At 54.4% G+C, this 23,304-nt stretch overlaps 50 non-coding genes across 50 annotated transcripts; all 50 read left to right on the top strand.

The window, feature by feature from the left end:
* Positions 1–85: 85 nt before the first annotated feature.
* trnat-ugu (transfer RNA threonine (anticodon UGU)) lies at positions 86–159 on the top strand. Its single transcript has one exon. It is a non-coding gene; the product is annotated as a tRNA-Thr (tRNA).
* Positions 160–970: 811 nt separating this feature from the next.
* Positions 971–1,044, top strand: trnat-ugu (transfer RNA threonine (anticodon UGU)). Its single transcript has one exon. It is a non-coding gene; the product is annotated as a tRNA-Thr (tRNA).
* Positions 1,045–1,224: 180 nt separating this feature from the next.
* trnar-ucu (transfer RNA arginine (anticodon UCU)) lies at positions 1,225–1,314 on the top strand. The gene is given in 2 exon segments: positions 1,225–1,261; positions 1,279–1,314. It is a non-coding gene; the product is annotated as a tRNA-Arg (tRNA).
* Positions 1,315–1,574: 260 nt separating this feature from the next.
* trnat-agu (transfer RNA threonine (anticodon AGU)) lies at positions 1,575–1,648 on the top strand. Its single transcript has one exon. It is a non-coding gene; the product is annotated as a tRNA-Thr (tRNA).
* A 420-nt stretch (positions 1,649–2,068) lies between these two features.
* Positions 2,069–2,142, top strand: trnat-ugu (transfer RNA threonine (anticodon UGU)). The gene has a single exon. It is a non-coding gene; the product is annotated as a tRNA-Thr (tRNA).
* A 379-nt stretch (positions 2,143–2,521) lies between these two features.
* On the top strand, positions 2,522–2,595 carry trnat-agu (transfer RNA threonine (anticodon AGU)). Its single transcript has one exon. It is a non-coding gene; the product is annotated as a tRNA-Thr (tRNA).
* Positions 2,596–2,758: 163 nt separating this feature from the next.
* trnat-agu (transfer RNA threonine (anticodon AGU)) lies at positions 2,759–2,832 on the top strand. The gene has a single exon. It is a non-coding gene; the product is annotated as a tRNA-Thr (tRNA).
* A 536-nt stretch (positions 2,833–3,368) lies between these two features.
* On the top strand, positions 3,369–3,442 carry trnat-cgu (transfer RNA threonine (anticodon CGU)). The gene has a single exon. It is a non-coding gene; the product is annotated as a tRNA-Thr (tRNA).
* A 421-nt stretch (positions 3,443–3,863) lies between these two features.
* On the top strand, positions 3,864–3,937 carry trnat-ugu (transfer RNA threonine (anticodon UGU)). Its single transcript has one exon. It is a non-coding gene; the product is annotated as a tRNA-Thr (tRNA).
* Positions 3,938–4,316: 379 nt separating this feature from the next.
* On the top strand, positions 4,317–4,390 carry trnat-agu (transfer RNA threonine (anticodon AGU)). Its single transcript has one exon. It is a non-coding gene; the product is annotated as a tRNA-Thr (tRNA).
* Positions 4,391–4,926: 536 nt separating this feature from the next.
* Positions 4,927–5,000, top strand: trnat-ugu (transfer RNA threonine (anticodon UGU)). The gene has a single exon. It is a non-coding gene; the product is annotated as a tRNA-Thr (tRNA).
* An 811-nt stretch (positions 5,001–5,811) lies between these two features.
* Positions 5,812–5,885, top strand: trnat-ugu (transfer RNA threonine (anticodon UGU)). The gene has a single exon. It is a non-coding gene; the product is annotated as a tRNA-Thr (tRNA).
* A 180-nt stretch (positions 5,886–6,065) lies between these two features.
* Positions 6,066–6,155, top strand: trnar-ucu (transfer RNA arginine (anticodon UCU)). Its single transcript is given in 2 exon segments — positions 6,066–6,102; positions 6,120–6,155. It is a non-coding gene; the product is annotated as a tRNA-Arg (tRNA).
* Positions 6,156–6,416: 261 nt separating this feature from the next.
* Positions 6,417–6,490, top strand: trnat-agu (transfer RNA threonine (anticodon AGU)). Its single transcript has one exon. It is a non-coding gene; the product is annotated as a tRNA-Thr (tRNA).
* A 420-nt stretch (positions 6,491–6,910) lies between these two features.
* trnat-ugu (transfer RNA threonine (anticodon UGU)) lies at positions 6,911–6,984 on the top strand. Its single transcript has one exon. It is a non-coding gene; the product is annotated as a tRNA-Thr (tRNA).
* Positions 6,985–7,363: 379 nt separating this feature from the next.
* On the top strand, positions 7,364–7,437 carry trnat-agu (transfer RNA threonine (anticodon AGU)). The gene has a single exon. It is a non-coding gene; the product is annotated as a tRNA-Thr (tRNA).
* A 163-nt stretch (positions 7,438–7,600) lies between these two features.
* trnat-agu (transfer RNA threonine (anticodon AGU)) lies at positions 7,601–7,674 on the top strand. Its single transcript has one exon. It is a non-coding gene; the product is annotated as a tRNA-Thr (tRNA).
* A 536-nt stretch (positions 7,675–8,210) lies between these two features.
* trnat-cgu (transfer RNA threonine (anticodon CGU)) lies at positions 8,211–8,284 on the top strand. Its single transcript has one exon. It is a non-coding gene; the product is annotated as a tRNA-Thr (tRNA).
* Positions 8,285–8,705: 421 nt separating this feature from the next.
* trnat-ugu (transfer RNA threonine (anticodon UGU)) lies at positions 8,706–8,779 on the top strand. Its single transcript has one exon. It is a non-coding gene; the product is annotated as a tRNA-Thr (tRNA).
* Positions 8,780–8,959: 180 nt separating this feature from the next.
* trnar-ucu (transfer RNA arginine (anticodon UCU)) lies at positions 8,960–9,049 on the top strand. The gene is given in 2 exon segments: positions 8,960–8,996; positions 9,014–9,049. It is a non-coding gene; the product is annotated as a tRNA-Arg (tRNA).
* A 260-nt stretch (positions 9,050–9,309) lies between these two features.
* Positions 9,310–9,383, top strand: trnat-agu (transfer RNA threonine (anticodon AGU)). The gene has a single exon. It is a non-coding gene; the product is annotated as a tRNA-Thr (tRNA).
* Positions 9,384–9,803: 420 nt separating this feature from the next.
* Positions 9,804–9,877, top strand: trnat-ugu (transfer RNA threonine (anticodon UGU)). Its single transcript has one exon. It is a non-coding gene; the product is annotated as a tRNA-Thr (tRNA).
* A 379-nt stretch (positions 9,878–10,256) lies between these two features.
* trnat-agu (transfer RNA threonine (anticodon AGU)) lies at positions 10,257–10,330 on the top strand. Its single transcript has one exon. It is a non-coding gene; the product is annotated as a tRNA-Thr (tRNA).
* Positions 10,331–10,866: 536 nt separating this feature from the next.
* Positions 10,867–10,940, top strand: trnat-cgu (transfer RNA threonine (anticodon CGU)). Its single transcript has one exon. It is a non-coding gene; the product is annotated as a tRNA-Thr (tRNA).
* A 421-nt stretch (positions 10,941–11,361) lies between these two features.
* trnat-ugu (transfer RNA threonine (anticodon UGU)) lies at positions 11,362–11,435 on the top strand. Its single transcript has one exon. It is a non-coding gene; the product is annotated as a tRNA-Thr (tRNA).
* Positions 11,436–11,816: 381 nt separating this feature from the next.
* On the top strand, positions 11,817–11,890 carry trnat-agu (transfer RNA threonine (anticodon AGU)). The gene has a single exon. It is a non-coding gene; the product is annotated as a tRNA-Thr (tRNA).
* Positions 11,891–12,426: 536 nt separating this feature from the next.
* trnat-ugu (transfer RNA threonine (anticodon UGU)) lies at positions 12,427–12,500 on the top strand. The gene has a single exon. It is a non-coding gene; the product is annotated as a tRNA-Thr (tRNA).
* Positions 12,501–13,311: 811 nt separating this feature from the next.
* trnat-ugu (transfer RNA threonine (anticodon UGU)) lies at positions 13,312–13,385 on the top strand. The gene has a single exon. It is a non-coding gene; the product is annotated as a tRNA-Thr (tRNA).
* A 180-nt stretch (positions 13,386–13,565) lies between these two features.
* On the top strand, positions 13,566–13,655 carry trnar-ucu (transfer RNA arginine (anticodon UCU)). Its single transcript is given in 2 exon segments — positions 13,566–13,602; positions 13,620–13,655. It is a non-coding gene; the product is annotated as a tRNA-Arg (tRNA).
* A 261-nt stretch (positions 13,656–13,916) lies between these two features.
* trnat-agu (transfer RNA threonine (anticodon AGU)) lies at positions 13,917–13,990 on the top strand. Its single transcript has one exon. It is a non-coding gene; the product is annotated as a tRNA-Thr (tRNA).
* Positions 13,991–14,410: 420 nt separating this feature from the next.
* Positions 14,411–14,484, top strand: trnat-ugu (transfer RNA threonine (anticodon UGU)). Its single transcript has one exon. It is a non-coding gene; the product is annotated as a tRNA-Thr (tRNA).
* Positions 14,485–14,664: 180 nt separating this feature from the next.
* Positions 14,665–14,754, top strand: trnar-ucu (transfer RNA arginine (anticodon UCU)). Its single transcript is given in 2 exon segments — positions 14,665–14,701; positions 14,719–14,754. It is a non-coding gene; the product is annotated as a tRNA-Arg (tRNA).
* A 261-nt stretch (positions 14,755–15,015) lies between these two features.
* trnat-agu (transfer RNA threonine (anticodon AGU)) lies at positions 15,016–15,089 on the top strand. The gene has a single exon. It is a non-coding gene; the product is annotated as a tRNA-Thr (tRNA).
* Positions 15,090–15,509: 420 nt separating this feature from the next.
* On the top strand, positions 15,510–15,583 carry trnat-ugu (transfer RNA threonine (anticodon UGU)). The gene has a single exon. It is a non-coding gene; the product is annotated as a tRNA-Thr (tRNA).
* A 379-nt stretch (positions 15,584–15,962) lies between these two features.
* trnat-agu (transfer RNA threonine (anticodon AGU)) lies at positions 15,963–16,036 on the top strand. Its single transcript has one exon. It is a non-coding gene; the product is annotated as a tRNA-Thr (tRNA).
* A 536-nt stretch (positions 16,037–16,572) lies between these two features.
* On the top strand, positions 16,573–16,646 carry trnat-ugu (transfer RNA threonine (anticodon UGU)). The gene has a single exon. It is a non-coding gene; the product is annotated as a tRNA-Thr (tRNA).
* A 421-nt stretch (positions 16,647–17,067) lies between these two features.
* trnat-ugu (transfer RNA threonine (anticodon UGU)) lies at positions 17,068–17,141 on the top strand. Its single transcript has one exon. It is a non-coding gene; the product is annotated as a tRNA-Thr (tRNA).
* A 379-nt stretch (positions 17,142–17,520) lies between these two features.
* trnat-agu (transfer RNA threonine (anticodon AGU)) lies at positions 17,521–17,594 on the top strand. Its single transcript has one exon. It is a non-coding gene; the product is annotated as a tRNA-Thr (tRNA).
* Positions 17,595–18,130: 536 nt separating this feature from the next.
* On the top strand, positions 18,131–18,204 carry trnat-cgu (transfer RNA threonine (anticodon CGU)). Its single transcript has one exon. It is a non-coding gene; the product is annotated as a tRNA-Thr (tRNA).
* A 421-nt stretch (positions 18,205–18,625) lies between these two features.
* Positions 18,626–18,699, top strand: trnat-ugu (transfer RNA threonine (anticodon UGU)). Its single transcript has one exon. It is a non-coding gene; the product is annotated as a tRNA-Thr (tRNA).
* Positions 18,700–19,078: 379 nt separating this feature from the next.
* Positions 19,079–19,152, top strand: trnat-agu (transfer RNA threonine (anticodon AGU)). Its single transcript has one exon. It is a non-coding gene; the product is annotated as a tRNA-Thr (tRNA).
* A 536-nt stretch (positions 19,153–19,688) lies between these two features.
* trnat-cgu (transfer RNA threonine (anticodon CGU)) lies at positions 19,689–19,762 on the top strand. The gene has a single exon. It is a non-coding gene; the product is annotated as a tRNA-Thr (tRNA).
* A 421-nt stretch (positions 19,763–20,183) lies between these two features.
* Positions 20,184–20,257, top strand: trnat-ugu (transfer RNA threonine (anticodon UGU)). Its single transcript has one exon. It is a non-coding gene; the product is annotated as a tRNA-Thr (tRNA).
* Positions 20,258–20,437: 180 nt separating this feature from the next.
* On the top strand, positions 20,438–20,527 carry trnar-ucu (transfer RNA arginine (anticodon UCU)). Its single transcript is given in 2 exon segments — positions 20,438–20,474; positions 20,492–20,527. It is a non-coding gene; the product is annotated as a tRNA-Arg (tRNA).
* Positions 20,528–20,788: 261 nt separating this feature from the next.
* trnat-agu (transfer RNA threonine (anticodon AGU)) lies at positions 20,789–20,862 on the top strand. Its single transcript has one exon. It is a non-coding gene; the product is annotated as a tRNA-Thr (tRNA).
* Positions 20,863–21,282: 420 nt separating this feature from the next.
* Positions 21,283–21,356, top strand: trnat-ugu (transfer RNA threonine (anticodon UGU)). The gene has a single exon. It is a non-coding gene; the product is annotated as a tRNA-Thr (tRNA).
* A 379-nt stretch (positions 21,357–21,735) lies between these two features.
* Positions 21,736–21,809, top strand: trnat-agu (transfer RNA threonine (anticodon AGU)). Its single transcript has one exon. It is a non-coding gene; the product is annotated as a tRNA-Thr (tRNA).
* A 536-nt stretch (positions 21,810–22,345) lies between these two features.
* trnat-cgu (transfer RNA threonine (anticodon CGU)) lies at positions 22,346–22,419 on the top strand. The gene has a single exon. It is a non-coding gene; the product is annotated as a tRNA-Thr (tRNA).
* Positions 22,420–22,840: 421 nt separating this feature from the next.
* trnat-ugu (transfer RNA threonine (anticodon UGU)) lies at positions 22,841–22,914 on the top strand. The gene has a single exon. It is a non-coding gene; the product is annotated as a tRNA-Thr (tRNA).
* Positions 22,915–23,094: 180 nt separating this feature from the next.
* Positions 23,095–23,184, top strand: trnar-ucu (transfer RNA arginine (anticodon UCU)). The gene is given in 2 exon segments: positions 23,095–23,131; positions 23,149–23,184. It is a non-coding gene; the product is annotated as a tRNA-Arg (tRNA).
* The last annotated feature ends 120 nt before the right edge of the window (positions 23,185–23,304 follow it).

Genomic DNA, 23,304 nt, shown 5'->3' with positions numbered 1-23,304 from the left:
AAATTTGTAGACATTTTCTTTTAGCATCCGCCTCTGGATGTTTTAACCCTCTGAGTCACTCTCCCGATAACCCTGCTTGCGGTTTGGCGCCGTCGCTTAGTTGGTTAAAGCACCTGTCTTGTAAACAGGAGGTCCTGGGTTCAAATCCCAGTGGTGCCTTGGGCGGGATTCCAGCCCAGCAAGCGCAATTTTTTCCGAAAGCGTCCCGCAAGCAGGGGCAGCGAGTGGTTAATTTTGCTAACCGCCCCGACTCAGTTGTCGGCAAACGCCTTAAAGCTGTCCAGCGCCTGTCTTGTAAACAGGAGATCCTGGGTTCGAATCCCAGCGGTGCCTTTCCACCGGTGGCTGTCTCTGGCCTCGCTGTTGAATGGGGACCCCAGCGACGCTGTGTTTTTGAACCGTGCAAAGACCTGAGGACCTGTCTTTCTGCCCACACAGCGTGCCACTCGGTTAAGCTGGACGGGCACAAATCTTTAAGAAAAGCCCTCAGTTGGTTAAAGCGCCTGTCTAGTAAACAGGAGATCCTGGGTTCAAATCCCAGCGGTGCCTTGGGCGGGGTTCCAGCCCAGCAAGCGCAAGCTTTTCCGAAAGCGACCCGCAAGCAGGGGCAGCGAGTGGTTAATTTTGCTAACCGACCCCGACTCAGTTGTCGGCAAACGCCTTAAAGCTGTCCAGCGCCCAGTCAGCCAACCCCTGGCCTCTTCTCTGGAAGCCTGGATCGTCTGAGTCGCCTTCCCGTAGGGCGAACGTGCTTCCAGGCTAGCCTAGTAAACAGGAGATCCTGCGTTTCGAATCCCAGCGATGCCTTTGGTTGCGCACCACAATACAGCCGAGCTCGTGCTTTACCAAAAAACGGACGGCGAATGGCGACACAGAGGAGCTTGTGGACCGCGGGAGGTTTCGCTTGCAACACTACCCTCTCACCTGCTTTTGGAGGATAGCATCGCAGGCTAACGGGTCCCACCGAGGAGGCGCCGTGGCTTAGCTGGTCAAAGCGCCTGTCTTGTAAACAGGAGATCCTGGGTTCGAATCCCAGCGGTGCCTTTCCACCGGTGGCTGTCTCTGGCCTCGCTGTTGAATGGGGACCCCGGCGACGCTCTGTTTTTGAACCGTGCAAAGACCTGAGGACCTGTCTTTCTGCCCACACAGCGTGGCACTCGGTTGAGCTGGACGGGCACAAATCTTTAAGAAAAGCCCTCAGTGGCCCAGCCTGGCATACCGACGGGCTCTGTGGCGCAATGGATAGCGCATTGGACTTCTAGACTGCCAGATGAGGCCATTCAAAGGTTGTGGGTTCGAGTCCCACCAGAGTCTTGCTTTTTGGCATTTTGTTAAGCCCGTACTGCGCAGTGTTGCTCTCGGACAGCAGAAACCATTTTGAGGCCTCCTGTTCTCAACGTACATTGATTTAAAAAAAAATGTCAATCATATTTAAAAGGTAGCAAAACATGCCCAAGATCCAATTCAGTGAGGTATGGCAATCACTGTCTTGCATCAAGTGAAGGCAGCAGGACGTTCGAAGTGTTGATTCATGAATCCTCTAAGCCACCCTCCCCTCGCCTAGCATGCGGGGTGGCGCCGTGGCTTAGTTGGTTAAAGCGCCTGTCTAGTAAACACGAGATCCTGGGTTTAAATCCCAGCGGTGCCTTGGGCGGGGTTCCAGCCCAGCAAGCGCAAGCTTTTCCGAAAGCGACCCGCAAGCAGGGGCAGCGAGTGGTTAATTTTGCTAACCGCCCCGACTCAGTTGTCGGCAAACGCCTTAAAGCTGTCCAGCGCCCAGTCAGCCAACCCCTGGCCTCTTCTCTGGAAGCCTGGATCGTCTGAGTCGCCTTCCCGTAGGGCGAACGTGCTTCCAGGCTAGCCTAGTAAACAGGAGATCCTGCGTTTCGAATCCCAGCGATGCCTTTGGTTGCGCACCACAATACAGCCGAGCTCGTGTTTTACCAAAAAACGGACGGCGTATGGCGACATAGAGGAGCTTGTGGACCGCGGGAGGTTTCTCTTGCAACACTACCCTCTCACCTGCTTTTGGAGGATAGCATCGCAGGCTAACAGGTCCTACCGAGGAGGCGCCGTGGCTTAGCTGGTCAAAGCGCCTGTCTTGTAAACAGGAGATCCTGGGTTCGAATCCCAGCGGTGCCTTTCCACCGGTGGCTGTCTCTGGCCTCGCTGTTGAATGGGGACCCCGGCGACGCTCTGTTTTTGAACCGTGCAAAGACCTGAGGACCTGTCTTTCTGCCCACACAGCGTGGCACTCGGTTGAGCTGGACGGGCACAAATCTTTAAGAAAAGCCCTCAGTGGCCCAGCCTGGCATAAACCATTTTGAGGCCTCCTGTTCTCAGCGTACATTGATTTAAAAAAAAAATGTCAATCATATTTAAAACGTAGCAAAACATGCCCAAGATCCAATTCAGTGAGGTATGGCAATCACTGTCTTGCATCAAGTGAAGGCAGCAGGACGTTCGAAGTGTTGATTCATGAATCCTCTAAGCCGCCCTCCCCTCGCCTAGCATGCGGGGTGGCGCCGTGGCTTAGTTGGTTAAAGCGCCTGTCTAGTAAACAGGAGATCCTGGGTTCGAATCCCAGCGGTGCCTTTGGTTGCGCGCCACAATACAGCCGAGCTCGTGCTTTACCAAAAAACGGACGGCGAACGGGGACACAGAGGAGCTTGTGGACCGCGGGAGGTTTCTCTTGCAACACTACCCTCTCACCTGCTTTTGGAGGATAGCATCCCAGGCTATCGAGTCTCACCGAGGAGGCGCCGTGGCTTAGTTGGTTAAAGCGCCTGTCTAGTAAACAGGAGATCCTGGGTTCGAATCCCAGCGGTGCCTTTGGTTGCGCGCCACAATACAGCCGAGCTCGTGCTTTACCAAAAAACGGACGGCGAACGGGGACACAGAGGAGCTTGTGGACCGCGGGAGGTTTCTCTTGCAACACTACCCTCTCACCTGCTTTTGGAGGATAGCATCCCAGGCTATCAAGTCTCACCGAGGAGGCGCCGTGGCTTAGTTGGTTAAAGCTCCTCTGTAGTACACAGGAGATCCTAGGTTCGAATCTCAACGGTGCCTGGGGTGGCGCTCCAGTCCAGTAAGCCTGCCTCCGCTGTGCACAGACCTGAGGACCTGTCTTTCTGTGCACGCAACAGGATGTTTGAAGTGTTGATTCATGCATCCTCTGAGTCACTGCCAGATGAGGTCATTCAATGGTTTTGGGTTCAAGTCTCACCAGAGTCGTGGCTTTCTGGTAGCTCTCATACTGTGGAGTTTTGCCCTCAGGCAGTAGAAATTTGTAGACATTTTCTTTTAGCATCCGCCTCTGGATGTTTTAACCCTCTGAGTCACTGTCCCGATAACCCTGCTTGTGGTTTGGCGCCGTGGCTTAGTTGGTTAAAGCACCTGTCTCGTAAACAGGAGATCCTGGGTTCAAATCCCAGCGGTGCCTTGGGCGGGGTTCCAGCCCAGCAAGCGCAATTCTTTCCGAAAGCGACCCGCAAGCAGGGGCAGCGAGTGGTTAATTTTGCTAACCGACCCCGACTCAGTTGTCGGCAAACGCCTTAAAGCTGTCCAGCGCCCAGTCAGCCAACCCCTGGCCTCTTCTCTGGAAGCCTGGATCGTCTGAGTCGCCTTCCCGTAGGGCGAACGTGCTTCCAGGCTAGCCTAGTAAACAGGAGATCCTGCGTTTCGAATCCCAGCGATGCCTTTGGTTGCGCACCACAATACAGCCGAGCTCGTGCTTTACCAAAAAACGGACGGCGAATGGCGACACAGAGGAGCTTGTGGACCGCGGGAGGTTTCGCTTGCAACACTACCCTCTCACCTGCTTTTGGAGGATAGCATCGCAGGCTAACGGGTCCCACCGAGGAGGCGCCGTGGCTTAGCTGGTCAAAGCGCCTGTCTTGTAAACAGGAGATCCTGGGTTCGAATCCCAGCGGTGCCTTTCCACCGGTGGCTGTCTCTGGCCTCGCTGTTGAATGGGGACCCCGGCGACGCTCTGTTTTTGAACCGTGCAAAGACCTGAGGACCTGTCTTTCTGCCCACACAGCGTGGCACTCGGTTGAGCTGGACGGGCACAAATCTTTAAGAAAAGCCCTCAGTGGCCCAGCCTGGCATAAACCATTTTGAGGCCTCCTGTTCTCAGCGTACATTGATTTAAAAAAAAAATGTCAATCATATTTAAAAGGTAGCAAAACATGCCCAAGATCCAATTCAGTGAGGTATGGCAATCACTGTCTTGCATCAAGTGAAGGCAGCAGGACGTTCGAAGTGTTGATTCATGAATCCTCTAAGCCGCCCTCCCCTCGCCTAGCATGCGGGGTGGAGCCGTGGCTTAGTTGGTTAAAGCGCCTGTCTAGTAAACAGGAGATCCTGGGTTCGAATCCCAGCGGTGCCTTTGGTTGCCCGCCACAATACAGCCGAGCTCGTGCTTTACCAAAAAACGGACGGCGAACGGGGACACAGAGGAGCTTGTGGACCGCGGGAGGTTTCTCTTGCAACACTACCCTCTCACCTGCTTTTGCAGGATAGCATCCCAGGCTATCGAGTCTCACCGAGGAGGCGCCGTGGCTTAGTTGGTTAAAGCTCCTCTGTAGTACACAGGAGATCCTAGGTTCGAATCCCAACGGTGCCTGGGGTGGCGCTCCAGTCCAGTAAGCCTGCCTCCGCTGTGCACAGACCTGAGGACCTGTCTTCCTGTGCACGCAACAGGATGTTTGAAGTGTTGATTCATGCATCCTCTGAGTCACTGCCAGATGAGGTCATTCAATGGTTTTGGGTTCAAGTCTCACCAGAGTCGTGGCTTTCTGGTAGCTCTCATACTGTGGAGTTTTGCCCTCAGGCAGTAGAAATTTGTAGACATTTTCTTTTAGCATCCGCCTCTGGATGTTTTAACCCTCTGAGTCACTCTCCCGATAACCCTGCTTGCGGTTTGGCGCCGTCGCTTAGTTGGTTAAAGCACCTGTCTTGTAAACAGGAGGTCCTGGGTTCAAATCCCAGTGGTGCCTTGGGCGGGATTCCAGCCCAGCAAGCGCAATTTTTTCCGAAAGCGTCCCGCAAGCAGGGGCAGCGAGTGGTTAATTTTGCTAACCGCCCCGACTCAGTTGTCGGCAAACGCCTTAAAGCTGTCCAGCGCCTGTCTTGTAAACAGGAGATCCTGGGTTCGAATCCCAGCGGTGCCTTTCCACCGGTGGCTGTCTCTGGCCTCGCTGTTGAATGGGGACCCCAGCGACGCTGTGTTTTTGAACCGTGCAAAGACCTGAGGACCTGTCTTTCTGCCCACACAGCGTGCCACTCGGTTAAGCTGGACGGGCACAAATCTTTAAGAAAAGCCCTCAGTTGGTTAAAGCGCCTGTCTAGTAAACAGGAGATCCTGGGTTCAAATCCCAGCGGTGCCTTGGGCGGGGTTCCAGCCCAGCAAGCGCAAGCTTTTCCGAAAGCGACCCGCAAGCAGGGGCAGCGAGTGGTTAATTTTGCTAACCGACCCCGACTCAGTTGTCGGCAAACGCCTTAAAGCTGTCCAGCGCCCAGTCAGCCAACCCCTGGCCTCTTCTCTGGAAGCCTGGATCGTCTGAGTCGCCTTCCCGTAGGACGAACGTGCTTCCAGGCTAGCCTAGTAAACAGGAGATCCTGCGTTTCGAATCCCAGCGATGCCTTTGGTTGCGCACCACAATACAGCCGAGCTCGTGCTTTACCAAAAAACGGACGGCGAATGGCGACACAGAGGAGCTTGTGGACCGCGGGAGGTTTCGCTTGCAACACTACCCTCTCACCTGCTTTTGGAGGATAGCATCGCAGGCTAACGGGTCCCACCGAGGAGGCGCCGTGGCTTAGCTGGTCAAAGCGCCTGTCTTGTAAACAGGAGATCCTGGGTTCGAATCCCAGCGGTGCCTTTCCACCGGTGGCTGTCTCTGGCCTCGCTGTTGAATGGGGACCCCGGCGACGCTCTGTTTTTGAACCGTGCAAAGACCTGAGGACCTGTCTTTCTGCCCACACAGCGTGGCACTCGGTTGAGCTGGACGGGCACAAATCTTTAAGAAAAGCCCTCAGTGGCCCAGCCTGGCATACCGACAGGCTCTGTGGCGCAATGGATAGCGCATTGGACTTCTAGACTGCCAGATGAGGCCATTCAAAGGTTGTGGGTTCGAGTCCCACCAGAGTCTTGCTTTTTGGCATTTTGTTAAGCCCGTACTGCGCAGTGTTGCTCTCGGACAGCAGAAACCATTTTGAGGCCTCCTGTTCTCAACGTACATTGATTTAAAAAAAAAATGTCAATCATATTTAAAAGGTAGCAAAACATGCCCAAGATCCAATTCAGTGAGGTATGGCAATCACTGTCTTGCATCAAGTGAAGGCAGCAGGACGTTCGAAGTGTTGATTCATGAATCCTCTAAGCCACCCTCCCCTCGCCTAGCATGCGGGGTGGCGCCGTGGCTTAGTTGGTTAAAGCGCCTGTCTAGTAAACACGAGATCCTGGGTTTAAATCCCAGCGGTGCCTTGGGCGGGGTTCCAGCCCAGCAAGCGCAAGCTTTTCCGAAAGCGACCCGCAAGCAGGGGCAGCGAGTGGTTAATTTTGCTAACCGCCCCGACTCAGTTGTCGGCAAACGCCTTAAAGCTGTCCAGCGCCCAGTCAGCCAACCCCTGGCCTCTTCTCTGGAAGCCTGGATCGTCTGAGTCGCCTTCCCGTAGGGCGAACGTGCTTCCAGGCTAGCCTAGTAAACAGGAGATCCTGCGTTTCGAATCCCAGCGATGCCTTTGGTTGCGCACCACAATACAGCCGAGCTCGTGCTTTACCAAAAAACGGACGGCGAATGGCGACACAGAGGAGCTTGTGGACCGCGGGAGGTTTCGCTTGCAACACTACCCTCTCACCTGCTTTTGGAGGATAGCATCGCAGGCTAACGGGTCCCACCGAGGAGGCGCCGTGGCTTAGCTGGTCAAAGCGCCTGTCTTGTAAACAGGAGATCCTGGGTTCGAATCCCAGCGGTGCCTTTCCACCGGTGGCTGTCTCTGGCCTCGCTGTTGAATGGGGACCCCGGCGACGCTCTGTTTTTGAACCGTGCAAAGACCTGAGGACCTGTCTTTCTGCCCACACAGCGTGGCACTCGGTTGAGCTGGACGGGCACAAATCTTTAAGAAAAGCCCTCAGTGGCCCAGCCTGGCATAAACCATTTTGAGGCCTCCTGTTCTCAGCGTACATTGATTTAAAAAAAAAATGTCAATCATATTTAAAAGGTAGCAAAACATGCCCAAGATCCAATTCAGTGAGGTATGGCAATCACTGTCTTGCATCAAGTGAAGGCAGCAGGACGTTCGAAGTGTTGATTCATGAATCCTCTAAGCCGCCCTCCCCTCGCCTAGCATGCGGGGTGGCGCCGTGGCTTAGTTGGTTAAAGCGCCTGTCTAGTAAACAGGAGATCCTGGGTTCGAATCCCAGCGGTGCCTTTGGTTGCGCGCCACAATACAGCCGAGCTCGTGCTTTACCAAAAAACGGACGGCGAACGGGGACACAGAGGAGCTTGTGGACCGCGGGAGGTTTCTCTTGCAACACTACCCTCTCACCTGCTTTTGGAGGATAGCATCCCAGGCTATCGAGTCTCACCGAGGAGGCGCCGTGGCTTAGTTGGTTAAAGCGCCTGTCTAGTAAACAGGAGATCCTGGGTTCGAATCCCAGCGGTGCCTTTGGTTGCGCGCCACAATACAGCCGAGCTCGTGCTTTACCAAAAAACGGACGGCGAACGGGGACACAGAGGAGCTTGTGGACCGCGGGAGGTTTCTCTTGCAACACTACCCTCTCACCTGCTTTTGGAGGATAGCATCCCAGGCTATCAAGTCTCACCGAGGAGGCGCCGTGGCTTAGTTGGTTAAAGCTCCTCTGTAGTACACAGGAGATCCTAGGTTCGAATCCCAACGGTGCCTGGGGTGGCGCTCCAGTCCAGTAAGCCTGCCTCTGCTGTGCACAGACCTGAGGACCTGTCTTTCTGTGCACGCAACAGGATGTTTGAAGTGTTGATTCATGCATCCTCTGAGTCACTGCCAGATGAGGTCATTCAATGGTTTTGGGTTCAAGTCTCACCAGAGTCGTGGCTTTCTGGTAGCTCTCATACTGTGGAGTTTTGCCCTCAGGCAGTAGAAATTTGTAGACATTTTCTTTTAGCATCCGCCTCTGGATGTTTTAACCCTCTGAGTCACTGTCCCGATAACCCGGCTTGTGGTTTGGCGCCGTGGCTTAGTTGGTTAAAGCACCTGTCTCGTAAACAGGAGATCCTGGGTTCAAATCCCAGCGGTGCCTTGGGCGGGGTTCCAGCCCAGCAAGCGCAATTCTTTCCGAAAGCGACCCGCAAGCAGGGGCAGCGAGTGGTTAATTTTGCTAACCGACCCCGACTCAGTTGTCGGCAAACGCCTTAAAGCTGTCCAGCGCCCAGTCAGCCAACCCCTGGCCTCTTCTCTGGAAGCCTGGATCGTCTGAGTCGCCTTCCCGTAGGGCGAACGTGCTTCCAGGCTAGCCTAGTAAACAGGAGATCCTGCGTTTCGAATCCCAGCGATGCCTTTGGTTGCGCACCACAATACAGCCGAGCTCGTGCTTTACCAAAAAACGGACGGCGAATGGCGACACAGAGGAGCTTGTGGACCGCGGGAGGTTTCGCTTGCAACACTACCCTCTCACCTGCTTTTGGAGGATAGCATCGCAGGCTAACGGATCCCACCGAGGAGGCGCCGTGGCTTAGCTGGTCAAAGCGCCTGTCTTGTAAACAGGAGATCCTGGGTTCGAATCCCAGCGGTGCCTTTCCACCGGTGGCTGTCTCTGGCCTCGCTGTTGAATGGGGACCCCGGCGACGCTCTGTTTTTGAACCGTGCAAAGACCTGAGGACCTGTCTTTCTGCCCACACAGCGTGGGACTCGGTTGAGCTGGACGGGCACAAATCTTTAAGAAAAGCCCTCAGTGGCCCAGCCTGGCATACCGACGGGCTCTGTGGCGCAATGGATAGCGCATTGGACTTCTAGACTGCCAGATGAGGCCATTCAAAGGTTGTGGGTTCGAGTCCCACCAGAGTCTTGCTTTTTGGCATTTTGTTAAGCCCGTACTGCGCAGTGTTGCTCTCGGACAGCAGAAACCATTTTGAGGCCTCCTGTTCTCAACGTACATTGATTTAAAAAAAAATGTCAATCATATTTAAAAGGTAGCAAAACATGCCCAAGATCCAATTCAGTGAGGTATGGCAATCACTGTCTTGCATCAAGTGAAGGCAGCAGGACGTTCGAAGTGTTGATTCATGAATCCTCTAAGCCACCCTCCCCTCGCCTAGCATGCGGGGTGGCGCCGTGGCTTAGTTGGTTAAAGCGCCTGTCTAGTAAACACGAGATCCTGGGTTTAAATCCCAGCGGTGCCTTGGGCGGGGTTCCAGCCCAGCAAGCGCAAGCTTTTCCGAAAGCGACCCGCAAGCAGGGGCAGCGAGTGGTTAATTTTGCTAACCGCCCCGACTCAGTTGTCGGCAAACGCCTTAAAGCTGTCCAGCGCCCAGTCAGCCAACCCCTGGCCTCTTCTCTGGAAGCCTGGATCGTCTGAGTCGCCTTCCCGTAGGGCGAACGTGCTTCCAGGCTAGCCTAGTAAACAGGAGATCCTGCGTTTCGAATCCCAGCGATGCCTTTGGTTGCGCACCACAATACAGCCGAGCTCGTGCTTTACCAAAAAACGGACGGCGTATGGCGACATAGAGGAGCTTGTGGACCGCGGGAGGTTTCTCTTGCAACACTACCCTCTCACCTGCTTTTGGAGGATAGCATCGCAGGCTAACAGGTCCTACCGAGGAGGCGCCGTGGCTTAGCTGGTCAAAGCGCCTGTCTTGTAAACAGGAGATCCTGGGTTCGAATCCCAGCGGTGCCTTTCCACCGGTGGCTGTCTCTGGCCTCGCTGTTGAATGGGGACCCCGGCGACGCTCTGTTTTTGAACCGTGCAAAGACCTGAGGACCTGTCTTTCTGCCCACACAGCGTGGCACTCGGTTGAGCTGGACGGGCACAAATCTTTAAGAAAAGCCCTCAGTGGCCCAGCCTGGCATAAACCATTTTGAGGCCTCCTGTTCTCAGCGTACATTGATTTAAAAAAAAAATGTCAATCATATTTAAAAGGTAGCAAAACATGCCCAAGATCCAATTCAGTGAGGTATGGCAATCACTGTCTTGCATCAAGTGAAGGCAGCAGGACGTTCGAAGTGTTGATTCATGAATCCTCTAAGCCGCCCTCCCCTCGCCTAGCATGCGGGGTGGCGCCGTGGCTTAGTTGGTTAAAGCGCCTGTCTAGTAAACAGGAGATCCTGGGTTCGAATCCCAGCGGTGCCTTTGGTTGCGCGCCACAATACAGCCGAGCTCGTGCTTTACCAAAAAACGGACGGCGAACGGGGACACAGAGGAGCTTGTGGACCGCGGGAGGTTTCTCTTGCAACACTACCCTCTCACCTGCTTTTGGAGGATAGCATCCCAGGCTATCAAGTCTCACCGAGGAGGCGCCGTGGCTTAGTTGGTTAAAGCTCCTCTGTAGTACACAGGAGATCCTAGGTTCGAATCTCAACGGTGCCTGGGGTGGCGCTCCAGTCCAGTAAGCCTGCCTCCGCTGTGCACAGACCTGAGGACCTGTCTTTCTGTGCACGCAACAGGATGTTTGAAGTGTTGATTCATGCATCCTCTGAGTCACTGCCAGATGAGGTCATTCAATGGTTTTGGGTTCAAGTCTCACCAGAGTCGTGGCTTTCTGGTAGCTCTCATACTGTGGAGTTTTGCCCTCAGGCAGTAGAAATTTGTAGACATTTTCTTTTAGCATCCGCCTCTGGATGTTTTAACCCTCTGAGTCACTGTCCCGATAACCCTGCTTGTGGTTTGGCGCCGTGGCTTAGTTGGTTAAAGCACCTGTCTCGTAAACAGGAGATCCTGGGTTCAAATCCCAGCGGTGCCTTGGGCGGGGTTCCAGCCCAGCAAGCGCAATTCTTTCCGAAAGCGACCCGCAAGCAGGGGCAGCGAGTGGTTAATTTTGCTAACCGACCCCGACTCAGTTGTCGGCAAACGCCTTAAAGCTGTCCAGCGCCCAGTCAGCCAACCCCTGGCCTCTTCTCTGGAAGCCTGGATCGTCTGAGTCGCCTTCCCGTAGGGCGAACGTGCTTCCAGGCTAGCCTAGTAAACAGGAGATCCTGCGTTTCGAATCCCAGCGATGCCTTTGGTTGCGCACCACAATACAGCCGAGCTCGTGCTTTACCAAAAAACGGACGGCGAATGGCGACACAGAGGAGCTTGTGGACCGCGGGAGGTTTCGCTTGCAACACTACCCTCTCACCTGCTTTTGGAGGATAGCATCGCAGGCTAACGGGTCCCACCGAGGAGGCGCCGTGGCTTAGCTGGTCAAAGCGCCTGTCTTGTAAACAGGAGATCCTGGGTTCGAATCCCAGCGGTGCCTTTCCACCGGTGGCTGTCTCTGGCCTCGCTGTTGAATGGGGACCCCGGCGACGCTCTGTTTTTGAACCGTGCAAAGACCTGAGGACCTGTCTTTCTGCCCACACAGCGTGGCACTCGGTTGAGCTGGACGGGCACAAATCTTTAAGAAAAGCCCTCAGTGGCCCAGCCTGGCATAAACCATTTTGAGGCCTCCTGTTCTCAGCGTACATTGATTTAAAAAAAAAAAATGTCAATCATATTTAAAAGGTAGCAAAACATGCCCAAGATCCAATTCAGTGAGGTATGGCAATCACTGTCTTGCATCAAGTGAAGGCAGCAGGACGTTCGAAGTGTTGATTCATGAATCCTCTAAGCCGCCCTCCCCTCGCCTAGCATGCGGGGTGGAGCCGTGGCTTAGTTGGTTAAAGCGCCTGTCTAGTAAACAGGAGATCCTGGGTTCGAATCCCAGCGGTGCCTTTGGTTGCGCGCCACAATACAGCCGAGCTCGTGCTTTACCAAAAAACGGACGGCGAACGGGGACACAGAGGAGCTTGTGGACCGCGGGAGGTTTCTCTTGCAACACTACCCTCTCACCTGCTTTTGCAGGATAGCATCCCAGGCTATCGAGTCTCACCGAGGAGGCGCCGTGGCTTAGTTGGTTAAAGCTCCTCTGTAGTACACAGGAGATCCTAGGTTCGAATCCCAACGGTGCCTGGGGTGGCGCTCCAGTCCAGTAAGCCTGCCTCCGCTGTGCACAGACCTGAGGACCTGTCTTCCTGTGCACGCAACAGGATGTTTGAAGTGTTGATTCATGCATCCTCTGAGTCACTGCCAGATGAGGTCATTCAATGGTTTTGGGTTCAAGTCTCACCAGAGTCGTGGCTTTCTGGTAGCTCTCATACTGTGGAGTTTTGCCCTCAGGCAGTAGAAATTTGTAGACATTTTCTTTTAGCATCCGCCTCTGGATGTTTTAACCCTCTGAGTCACTCTCCCGATAACCCTGCTTGCGGTTTGGCGCCGTCGCTTAGTTGGTTAAAGCACCTGTCTTGTAAACAGGAGGTCCTGGGTTCAAATCCCAGTGGTGCCTTGGGCGGGATTCCAGCCCAGCAAGCGCAATTTTTTCCGAAAGCGTCCCGCAAGCAGGGGCAGCGAGTGGTTAATTTTGCTAACCGCCCCGACTCAGTTGTCGGCAAACGCCTTAAAGCTGTCCAGCGCCTGTCTTGTAAACAGGAGATCCTGGGTTCGAATCCCAGCGGTGCCTTTCCACCGGTGGCTGTCTCTGGCCTCGCTGTTGAATGGGGACCCCAGCGACGCTGTGTTTTTGAACCGTGCAAAGACCTGAGGACCTGTCTTTCTGCCCACACAGCGTGCCACTCGGTTAAGCTGGACGGGCACAAATCTTTAAGAAAAGCCCTCAGTTGGTTAAAGCGCCTGTCTAGTAAACAGGAGATCCTGGGTTCAAATCCCAGCGGTGCCTTGGGCGGGGTTCCAGCCCAGCAAGCGCAAGCTTTTCCGAAAGCGACCCGCAAGCAGGGGCAGCGAGTGGTTAATTTTGCTAACCGACCCCGACTCAGTTGTCGGCAAACGCCTTAAAGCTGTCCAGCGCCCAGTCAGCCAACCCCTGGCCTCTTCTCTGGAAGCCTGGATCGTCTGAGTCGCCTTCCCGTAGGACGAACGTGCTTCCAGGCTAGCCTAGTAAACAGGAGATCCTGCGTTTCGAATCCCAGCGATGCCTTTGGTTGCGCACCACAATACAGCCGAGCTCGTGCTTTACCAAAAAACGGACGGCGAATGGCGACACAGAGGAGCTTGTGGACCGCGGGAGGTTTCGCTTGCAACACTACCCTCTCACCTGCTTTTGGAGGATAGCATCGCAGGCTAACGGGTCCCACCGAGGAGGCGCCGTGGCTTAGCTGGTCAAAGCGCCTGTCTTGTAAACAGGAGATCCTGGGTTCGAATCCCAGCGGTGCCTTTCCACCGGTGGCTGTCTCTGGCCTCGCTGTTGAATGGGGACCCCGGCGACGCTCTGTTTTTGAACCGTGCAAAGACCTGAGGACCTGTCTTTCTGCCCACACAGCGTGGCACTCGGTTGAGCTGGACGGGCACAAATCTTTAAGAAAAGCCCTCAGTGGCCCAGCCTGGCATACCGACGGGCTCTGTGGCGCAATGGATAGCGCATTGGACTTCTAGACTGCCAGATGAGGCCATTCAAAGGTTGTGGGTTCGAGTCCCACCAGAGTCTTGCTTTTTGGCATTTTGTTAAGCCCGTACTGCGCAGTGTTGCTCTCGGACAGCAGAAACCATTTTGAGGCCTCCTGTTCTCAACGTACATTGATTTAAAAAAAAAATGTCAATCATATTTAAAAGGTAGCAAAACATGCCCAAGATCCAATTCAGTGAGGTATGGCAATCACTGTCTTGCATCAAGTGAAGGCAGCAGGACGTTCGAAGTGTTGATTCATGAATCCTCTAAGCCACCCTCCCCTCGCCTAGCATGCGGGGTGGCGCCGTGGCTTAGTTGGTTAAAGCGCCTGTCTAGTAAACACGAGATCCTGGGTTTAAATCCCAGCGGTGCCTTGGGCGGGGTTCCAGCCCAGCAAGCGCAAGCTTTTCCGAAAGCGACCCGCAAGCAGGGGCAGCGAGTGGTTAATTTTGCTAACCGCCCCGACTCAGTTGTCGGCAAACGCCTTAAAGCTGTCCAGCGCCCAGTCAGCCAACCCCTGGCCTCTTCTCTGGAAGCCTGGATCGTCTGAGTCGCCTTCCCGTAGGGCGAACGTGCTTCCAGGCTAGCCTAGTAAACAGGAGATCCTGCGTTTCGAATCCCAGCGATGCCTTTGGTTGCGCACCACAATACAGCCGAGCTCGTGCTTTACCAAAAAACGGACGGCGAATGGCGACACAGAGGAGCTTGTGGACCGCGGGAGGTTTCGCTTGCAACACTACCCTCTCACCTGCTTTTGGAGGATAGCATCGCAGGCTAACGGGTCCCACCGAGGAGGCGCCGTGGCTTAGCTGGTCAAAGCGCCTGTCTTGTAAACAGGAGATCCTGGGTTCGAATCCCAGCGGTGCCTTTCCACTGGTGGCTGTCTCTGGCCTCGCTGTTGAATGGGGACCCCGGCGACGCTCTGTTTTTGAACCGTGCAAAGACCTGAGGACCTGTCTTTCTGCCCACACAGCGTGGCACTCGGTTGAGCTGGACGGGCACAAATCTTTAAGAAAAGCCCTCAGTGGCCCAGCCTGGCATACCGACGGGCTCTGTGGCACAATGGATAGCGCATTGGACTTCTAGACTGCCAGATGAGGCCATTCAAAGGTTGTGGGTTCGAGTCCCACCAGAGTCTTGCTTTTTGGCATTTTGTTAAGCCCGTACTGCGCAGTGTTGCTCTCGGACAGCAGAAACCATTTTGAGGCCTCCTGTTCTCAACGTACATTGATTTAAAAAAAAAATGTCAATCATATTTAAAAGGTAGCAAAACATGCCCAAGATCCAATTCAGTGAGGTATGGCAATCACTGTCTTGCATCAAGTGAAGGCAGCAGGACGTTCGAAGTGTTGATTCATGAATCCTCTAAGCCACCCTCCCCTCGCCTAGCATGCGGGGTGGCGCCGTGGCTTAGTTGGTTAAAGCGCCTGTCTAGTAAACACGAGATCCTGGGTTTAAATCCCAGCGGTGCCTTGGGCGGGGTTCCAGCCCAGCAAGCGCAAGCTTTTCCGAAAGCGACCCGCAAGCAGGGGCAGCGAGTGGTTAATTTTGCTAACCGCCCCGACTCAGTTGTCGGCAAACGCCTTAAAGCTGTCCAGCGCCCAGTCAGCCAACCCCTGGCCTCTTCTCTGGAAGCCTGGATCGTCTGAGTCGCCTTCCCGTAGGGCGAACGTGCTTCCAGGCTAGCCTAGTAAACAGGAGATCCTGCGTTTCGAATCCCAGCGATGCCTTTGGTTGTGCACCACAATACAGCCGAGCTCGTGCTTTACCAAAAAACGGACGGCGAATGGCGACATAGAGGAGCTTGTGGACCGCGGGAGGTTTCTCTTGCAACACTACCCTCTCACCTGCTTTTGGAGGATAGCATCGCAGGCTAACGGGTCCTACCGAGGAGGCGCCGTGGCTTAGCTGGGCAAAGCGCCTGTCTTGTAAACAGGAGATCCTGGGTTCGAATCCCAGCGGTGCCTTTCCACCGGTGGCTGTCTCTGGCCTCGCTGTTGAATGGGGACCCCGGCGACGCTCTGTTTTTGAACCGTGCAAAGACCTGAGGACCTGTCTTTCTGCCCACACAGCGTGGCACTCGGTTGAGCTGGACGGGCACAAATCTTTAAGAAAAGCCCTCAGTGGCCCAGCCTGGCATAAACCATTTTGAGGCCTCCTGTTCTCAGCGTACATTGATTTAAAAAAAAAATGTCAATCATATTTAAAAGGTAGCAAAACATGCCCAAGATCCAATTCAGTGAGGTATGGCAATCACTGTCTTGCATCAAGTGAAGGCAGCAGGACGTTCGAAGTGTTGATTCATGAATCCTCTAAGCCGCCCTCCCCTCGCCTAGCATGCGGGGTGGCGCCGTGGCTTAGTTGGTTAAAGCCCCTGTCTAGTAAACAGGAGATCCTGGGTTTGAATCCCAGCGGTGCCTTTGGTTGCGCGCCACAATACAGCCGAGCTCGTGCTTTACCAAAAAACGGACGGCGAACGGGGACACAGAGGAGCTTGTGGACCGCGGGAGGTTTCTCTTGCAACACTACCCTCTCACCTGCTTTTGGAGGATAGCATCCCAGGCTATCGAGTCTCACCGAGGAGTCGCCGTGGCTTAGTTGGTTAAAGCTCCTCTGTAGTACACAGGAGATCCTAGGTTCGAATCCCAACGGTGCCTGGGGTGGCGCTCCAGTCCAGTAAGCCTGCCTCCGCTGTGCACAGACCTGAGGACCTGTCTTTCTGTGCACGCAACAGGATGTTTGAAGTGTTGATTCATGCATCCTCTGAGTCACTGCCAGATGAGGTCATTCAATGGTTTTGGGTTCAAGTCTCACCAGAGTCGTGGCTTTCTGGTAGCTCTCATACTGTGGAGTTTTGCCCTCAGGCAGTAGAAATTTGTAGACATTTTCTTTTAGCATCCGCCTCTGGATGTTTTAACCCTCTGAGTCACTGTCCCGATAACCCTGCTTGTGGTTTGGCGCCGTGGCTTAGTTGGTTAAAGCTCCTGTCTTGTAAACAGGAGATCCTGGGTTCAAATCCCAGCGGTGCCTTGGGCGGGGTTCCAGCCCAGCAAGCGCAATTCTTTCCGAAAGCGACCCGCAAGCAGGGGCAGCGAGTGGTTAATTTTGCTAACCGACCCCGACTCAGTTGTCGGCAAACGCCTTAAAGCTGTCCAGCGCCCAGTCAGCCAACCCCTGGCCTCTTCTCTGGAAGCCTGGATCGTCTGAGTCGCCTTCCCGTAGGGCGAACGTGCTTCCAGGCTAGCCTAGTAAACAGGAGATCCTGCGTTTCGAATCCCAGCGATGCCTTTGGTTGCGCACCACAATACAGCCGAGCTCGTGCTTTACCAAAAAACGGACGGCGAATGGCGACACAGAGGAGCTTGTGGACCGCGGGAGGTTTCGCTTGCAACACTACCCTCTCACCTGCTTTTGGAGGATAGCATCGCAGGCTAACGGGTCCCACCGAGGAGGCGCCGTGGCTTAGCTGGTCAAAGCGCCTGTCTTGTAAACAGGAGATCCTGGGTTCGAATCCCAGCGGTGCCTTTCCACCGGTGGCTGTCTCTGGCCTCGCTGTTGAATGGGGACCCCGGCGACGCTCTGTTTTTGAACCGTGCAAAGACCTGAGGACCTGTCTTTCTGCCCACACAGCGTGGCACTCGGTTGAGCTGGACGGGCACAAATCTTTAAGAAAAGCCCTCAGTGGCCCAGCCTGGCATAAACCATTTTGAGGCCTCCTGTTCTCAGCGTACATTGATTTAAAAAAAAAATGTCAATCATATTTAAAAGGTAGCAAAACATGCCCAAGATCCAATTCAGTGAGGTATGGCATTCACTGTCTTGCATCAAGTGAAGGCAGCAGGACGTTCGAAGTGTTGATTCATGAATCCTCTAAGCCGCCCTCCCCTCGCCTAGCATGCGGGGTGGAGCCGTGGCTTAGTTGGTTAAAGCGCCTGTCTAGTAAACAGGAGATCCTGGGTTCGAATCCCAGCGGTGCCTTTGGTTGCGCGCCACAATACAGCCGAGCTCGTGCTTTACCAAAAAACGGACGGCGAACGGGGACACAGAGGAGCTTGTGGACCGCGGGAGGTTTCTCTTGCAACACTACCCTCTCACCTGCTTTTGGAGGATAGCATCCCAGGCTATCAAGTCTCACCGAGGAGGCGCCGTGGCTTAGTTGGTTAAAGCTCCTCTGTAGTACACAGGAGATCCTAGGTTCGAATCCCAACGGTGCCTGGGGTGGCGCTCCAGTCCAGTAAGCCTGCCTCCGCTGTGCACAGACCTGAGGACCTGTCTTTCTGTGCACGCAACAGGATGTTTGAAGTGTTGATTCATGCATCCTCTGAGTCACTGCCAGATGAGGTCATTCAATGGTTTTGGGTTCAAGTCTCACCAGAGTCGTGGCTTTCTGGTAGCTCTCATACTGTGGAGTTTTGCCCTCAGGCAGTAGAAATTTGTAGACATTTTCTTTTAGCATCCGCCTCTGGATGTTTTAACCCTCTGAGTCACTGTCCCGATAACCCTGCTTGTGGTTTGGCGCCGTGGCTTAGTTGGTTAAAGCACCTGTCTCGTAAACAGGAGATCCTGGGTTCAAATCCCAGCGGTGCCTTGGGCGGGGTTCCAGCCCAGCAAGCGCAATTCTTTCCGAAAGCGACCCGCAAGCAGGGGCAGCGAGTGGTTAATTTTGCTAACCGACCCCGACTCAGTTGTCGGCAAACGCCTTAAAGCTGTCCAGCGCCCAGTCAGCCAACCCCTGGCCTCTTCTCTGGAAGCCTGGATCGTCTGAGTCGCGTTCCCGTAGGACGAACGTGCTTCCAGGCTAGCCTAGTAAACAGGAGATCCTGCGTTTCGAATCCCAGCGATGCCTTTGGTTGCGCACCACAATACAGCCGAGCTCGTGCTTTACCAAAAAACGGACGGCGAATGGCGACACAGAGGAGCTTGTGGACCGCGGGAGGTTTCGCTTGCAACACTACCCTCTCACCTGCTTTTGGAGGATAGCATCGCAGGCTAACGGGTCCCACCGAGGAGGCGCCGTGGCTTAGCTGGTCAAAGCGCCTGTCTTGTAAACAGGAGATCCTGGGTTCGAATCCCAGCGGTGCCTTTCCACCGGTGGCTGTCTCTGGCCTCGCTGTTGAATGGGGACCCCGGCGACGCTCTGTTTTTGAACCGTGCAAAGACCTGAGGACCTGTCTTTCTGCCCACACAGCGTGGCACTCGGTTGAGCTGGACGGGCACAAATCTTTAAGAAAAGCCCTCAGTGGCCCAGCCTGGCATAAACCATTTTGAGGCCTCCTGTTCTCAGCGTACATTGATTTAAAAAAAAAATGTCAATCATATTTAAAAGGTAGCAAAACATGCCCAAGATCCAATTCAGTGAGGTATGGCAATCACTGTCTTGCATCAAGTGAAGGCAGCAGGACGTTCGAAGTGTTGATTCATGAATCCTCTAAGCCGCCCTCCCCTCGCCTAGCATGCGGGGTGGCGCCGTGGCTTAGTTGGTTAAAGCCCCTGTCTAGTAAACAGGAGATCCTGGGTTCGAATCCCAGCGGTGCCTTTGGTTGCGCGCCACAATACAGCCGAGCTCGTGCTTTACCAAAAAACGGACGGCGAACGGGGACACAGAGGAGCTTGTGTACCGCGGGAGGTTTCTCTTGCAACACTACCCTCTCACCTGCTTTTGGAGGATAGCATCCCAGGCTATCGAGTCTCACCGAGGAGGCGCCGTGGCTTAGTTGGTTAAAGCTCCTCTGTAGTACACAGGAGATCCTAGGTTCGAATCCCAACGGTGCCTGGGGTGGCGCTCCAGTCCAGTAAGCCTGCCTCCGCTGTGCACAGACCTGAGGACCTGTCTTTCTGTGCACGCAACAGGATGTTTGAAGTGTTGATTCATGCATCCTCTGAGTCACTGCCAGATGAGGTCATTCAATGGTTTTGGGTTCAAGTCTCACCAGAGTCGTGGCTTTCTGGTAGCTCTCATACTGTGGAGTTTTGCCCTCAGGCAGTAGAAATTTGTAGACATTTTCTTTTAGCATCCGCCTCTGGATGTTTTAACCCTCTGAGTCACTGTCCCGATAACCCTGCTTGTGGTTTGGCGCCGTGGCTTAGTTGGTTAAAGCACCTGTCTCGTAAACAGGAGATCCTGGGTTCAAATCCCAGCGGTGCCTTGGGCGGGGTTCCAGCCCAGCAAGCGCAATTCTTTCCGAAAGCGACCCGCAAGCAGGGGCAGCGAGTGGTTAATTTTGCTAACCGACCCCGACTCAGTTGTCGGCAAACGCCTTAAAGCTGTCCAGCGCCCAGTCAGCCAACCCCTGGCCTCTTCTCTGGAAGCCTGGATCGTCTGAGTCGCGTTCCCGTAGGACGAACGTGCTTCCAGGCTAGCCTAGTAAACAGGAGATCCTGCGTTTCGAATCCCAGCGATGCCTTTGGTTGCGCACCACAATACAGCCGAGCTCGTGCTTTACCAAAAAACGGACGGCGAATGGCGACACAGAGGAGCTTGTGGACCGCGGGAGGTTTCGCTTGCAACACTACCCTCTCACCTGCTTTTGGAGGATAGCATCGCAGGCTAACGGGTCCCACCGAGGAGGCGCCGTGGCTTAGCTGGTCAAAGCGCCTGTCTTGTAAACAGGAGATCCTGGGTTCGAATCCCAGCGGTGCCTTTCCACCGGTGGCTGTCTCTGGCCTCGCTGTTGAATGGGGACCCCGGCGACGCTCTGTTTTTGAACCGTGCAAAGACCTGAGGACCTGTCTTTCTGCCCACACAGCGTGGCACTCGGTTGAGCTGGACGGGCACAAATCTTTAAGAAAAGCCCTCAGTGGCCCAGCCTGGCATACCGACGGGCTCTGTGGCGCAATGGATAGCGCATTGGACTTCTAGACTGCCAGATGAGGCCATTCAAAGGTTGTGGGTTCGAGTCCCACCAGAGTCTTGCTTTTTGGCATTTTGTTAAGCCCGTACTGCGCAGTGTTGCTCTCGGACAGCAGAAACCATTTTGAGGCCTCCTGTTCTCAACGTACATTGATTTAAAAAAAAAATGTCAATCATATTTAAAAGGTAGCAAAACATGCCCAAGATCCAATTCAGTGAGGTATGGCAATCACTGTCTTGCATCAAGTGAAGGCAGCAGGACGTTCGAAGTGTTGATTCATGAATCCTCTAAGCCACCCTCCCCTCGCCTAGCATGCGGGGTGGCGCCGTGGCTTAGTTGGTTAAAGCGCCTGTCTAGTAAACACGAGATCCTGGGTTTAAATCCCAGCGGTGCCTTGGGCGGGGTTCCAGCCCAGCAAGCGCAAGCTTTTCCGAAAGCGACCCGCAAGCAGGGGCAGCGAGTGGTTAATTTTGCTAACCGCCCCGACTCAGTTGTCGGCAAACGCCTTAAAGCTGTCCAGCGCCCAGTCAGCCAACCCCTGGCCTCTTCTCTGGAAGCCTGGATCGTCTGAGTCGCCTTCCCGTAGGGCGAACGTGCTTCCAGGCTAGCCTAGTAAACAGGAGATCCTGCGTTTCGAATCCCAGCGATGCCTTTGGTTGCGCACCACAATACAGCCGAGCTCGTGCTTTACCAAAAAACGGACGGCGAATGGCGACACAGAGGAGCTTGTGGACCGCGGGAGGTTTCTCTTGCAACACTACCCTCTCACCTGCTTTTGGAGGATAGCATCGCAGGCTAACGGGTCCTACCGAGGAGGCGCCGTGGCTTAGCTGGGCAAAGCGCCTGTCTTGTAAACAGGAGATCCTGGGTTCGAATCCCAGCGGTGCCTTTCCACCGGTGGCTGTCTCTGGCCTCGCTGTTGAATGGGGACCCCGGCGACGCTCTGTTTTTGAACCGTGCAAAGACCTGAGGACCTGTCTTTCTGCCCACACAGCGTGGCACTCGGTTGAGCTGGACGGGCACAAATCTTTAAGAAAAGCCCTCAGTGGCCCAGCCTGGCATAAACCATTTTGAGGCCTCCTGTTCTCAGCGTACATTGATTTAAAAAAAAAATGTCAATCATATTTAAAAGGTAGCAAAACATGCCCAAGATCCAATTCAGTGAGGTATGGCAATCACTGTCTTGCATCAAGTGAAGGCAGCAGGACGTTCGAAGTGTTGATTCATGAATCCTCTAAGCCGCCCTCCCCTCGCCTAGCATGCGGGGTGGCGCCGTGGCTTAGTTGGTTAAAGCCCCTGTCTAGTAAACAGGAGATCCTGGGTTTGAATCCCAGCGGTGCCTTTGGTTGCGCGCCACAATACAGCCGAGCTCGTGCTTTACCAAAAAACGGACGGCGAACGGGGACACAGAGGAGCTTGTGGACCGCGGGAGGTTTCTCTTGCAACACTACCCTCTCACCTGCTTTTGGAGGATAGCATCCCAGGCTATCGAGTCTCACCGAGGAGGCGCCGTGGCTTAGTTGGTTAAAGCTCCTCTGTAGTACACAGGAGATCCTAGGTTCGAATCCCAACGGTGCCTGGGGTGGCGCTCCAGTCCAGTAAGCCTGCCTCCGCTGTGCACAGACCTGAGGACCTGTCTTTCTGTGCACGCAACAGGATGTTTGAAGTGTTGATTCATGCATCCTCTGAGTCACTGCCAGATGAGGTCATTCAATGGTTTTGGGTTCAAGTCTCACCAGAGTCGTGGCTTTCTGGTAGCTCTCATACTGTGGAGTTTTGCCCTCAGGCAGTAGAAATTTGTAGACATTTTCTTTTAGCATCCGCCTCTGGATGTTTTAACCCTCTGAGTCACTGTCCCGATAACCCTGCTTGTGGTTTGGCGCCGTGGCTTAGTTGGTTAAAGCTCCTGTCTCGTAAACAGGAGATCCTGGGTTCAAATCCCAGCGGTGCCTTGGGCGGGGTTCCAGCCCAGCAAGCGCAATTCTTTCCGAAAGCGACTCGCAAGCAGGGGCAGAGAGTGGTTAATTTTGCTAACCGACCCCGACTCAGTTGTCGGCAAACGCCTTAAAGCTGTCCAGCGCCCAGTCAGCCAACCCCTGGCCTCTTCTCTGGAAGCCTGGATCGTCTGAGTCGCCTTCCCGTAGGGCGAACGTGCTTCCAGGCTAGCCTAGTAAACAGGAGATCCTGCGTTTCGAATCCCAGCGATGCCTTTGGTTGCGCACCACAATACAGCCGAGCTCGTGCTTTACCAAAAAACGGACGGCGAATGGCGACACAGAGGAGCTTGTGGACCGCGGGAGGTTTCGCTTGCAACACTACCCTCTCACCTGCTTTTGGAGGATAGCATCGCAGGCTAACGGGTCCCACCGAGGAGGCGCCGTGGCTTAGCTGGTCAAAGCGCCTGTCTTGTAAACAGGAGATCCTGGGTTCGAATCCCAGCGGTGCCTTTCCACCGGTGGCTGTCTCTGGCCTCGCTGTTGAATGGGGACCCCGGCGACGCTCTGTTTTTGAACCGTGCAAAGACCTGAGGACCTGTCTTTCTGCCCACACAGCGTGGCACTCGGTTGAGCTGGACGGGCACAAATCTTTAAGAAAAGCCCTCAGTGGCCCAGCCTGGCATACCGACGGGCTCTGTGGCGCAATGGATAGCGCATTGGACTTCTAGACTGCCAGATGAGGCCATTCAAAGGTTGTGGGTTCGAGTCCCACCAGAGTCTTGCTTTTTGGCATTTTGTTAAGCCCGTACTGCGCAGTGTTGCTCTCGGACAGCAGAAACCATTTTGAGGCCTCCTGTTCTCAACGTACATTGATTTAAAAAAAAATGTCAATCATATTTA

Source organism: Garra rufa, unplaced genomic scaffold (genome assembly GCF_049309525.1).
Source record: "Garra rufa unplaced genomic scaffold, GarRuf1.0 hap1_unplaced_003, whole genome shotgun sequence".
Classification (NCBI taxonomy): Eukaryota; Metazoa; Chordata; class Actinopteri; order Cypriniformes; family Cyprinidae; genus Garra; species Garra rufa.
This window is presented reverse-complemented; position numbering and strand designations above follow the sequence as displayed.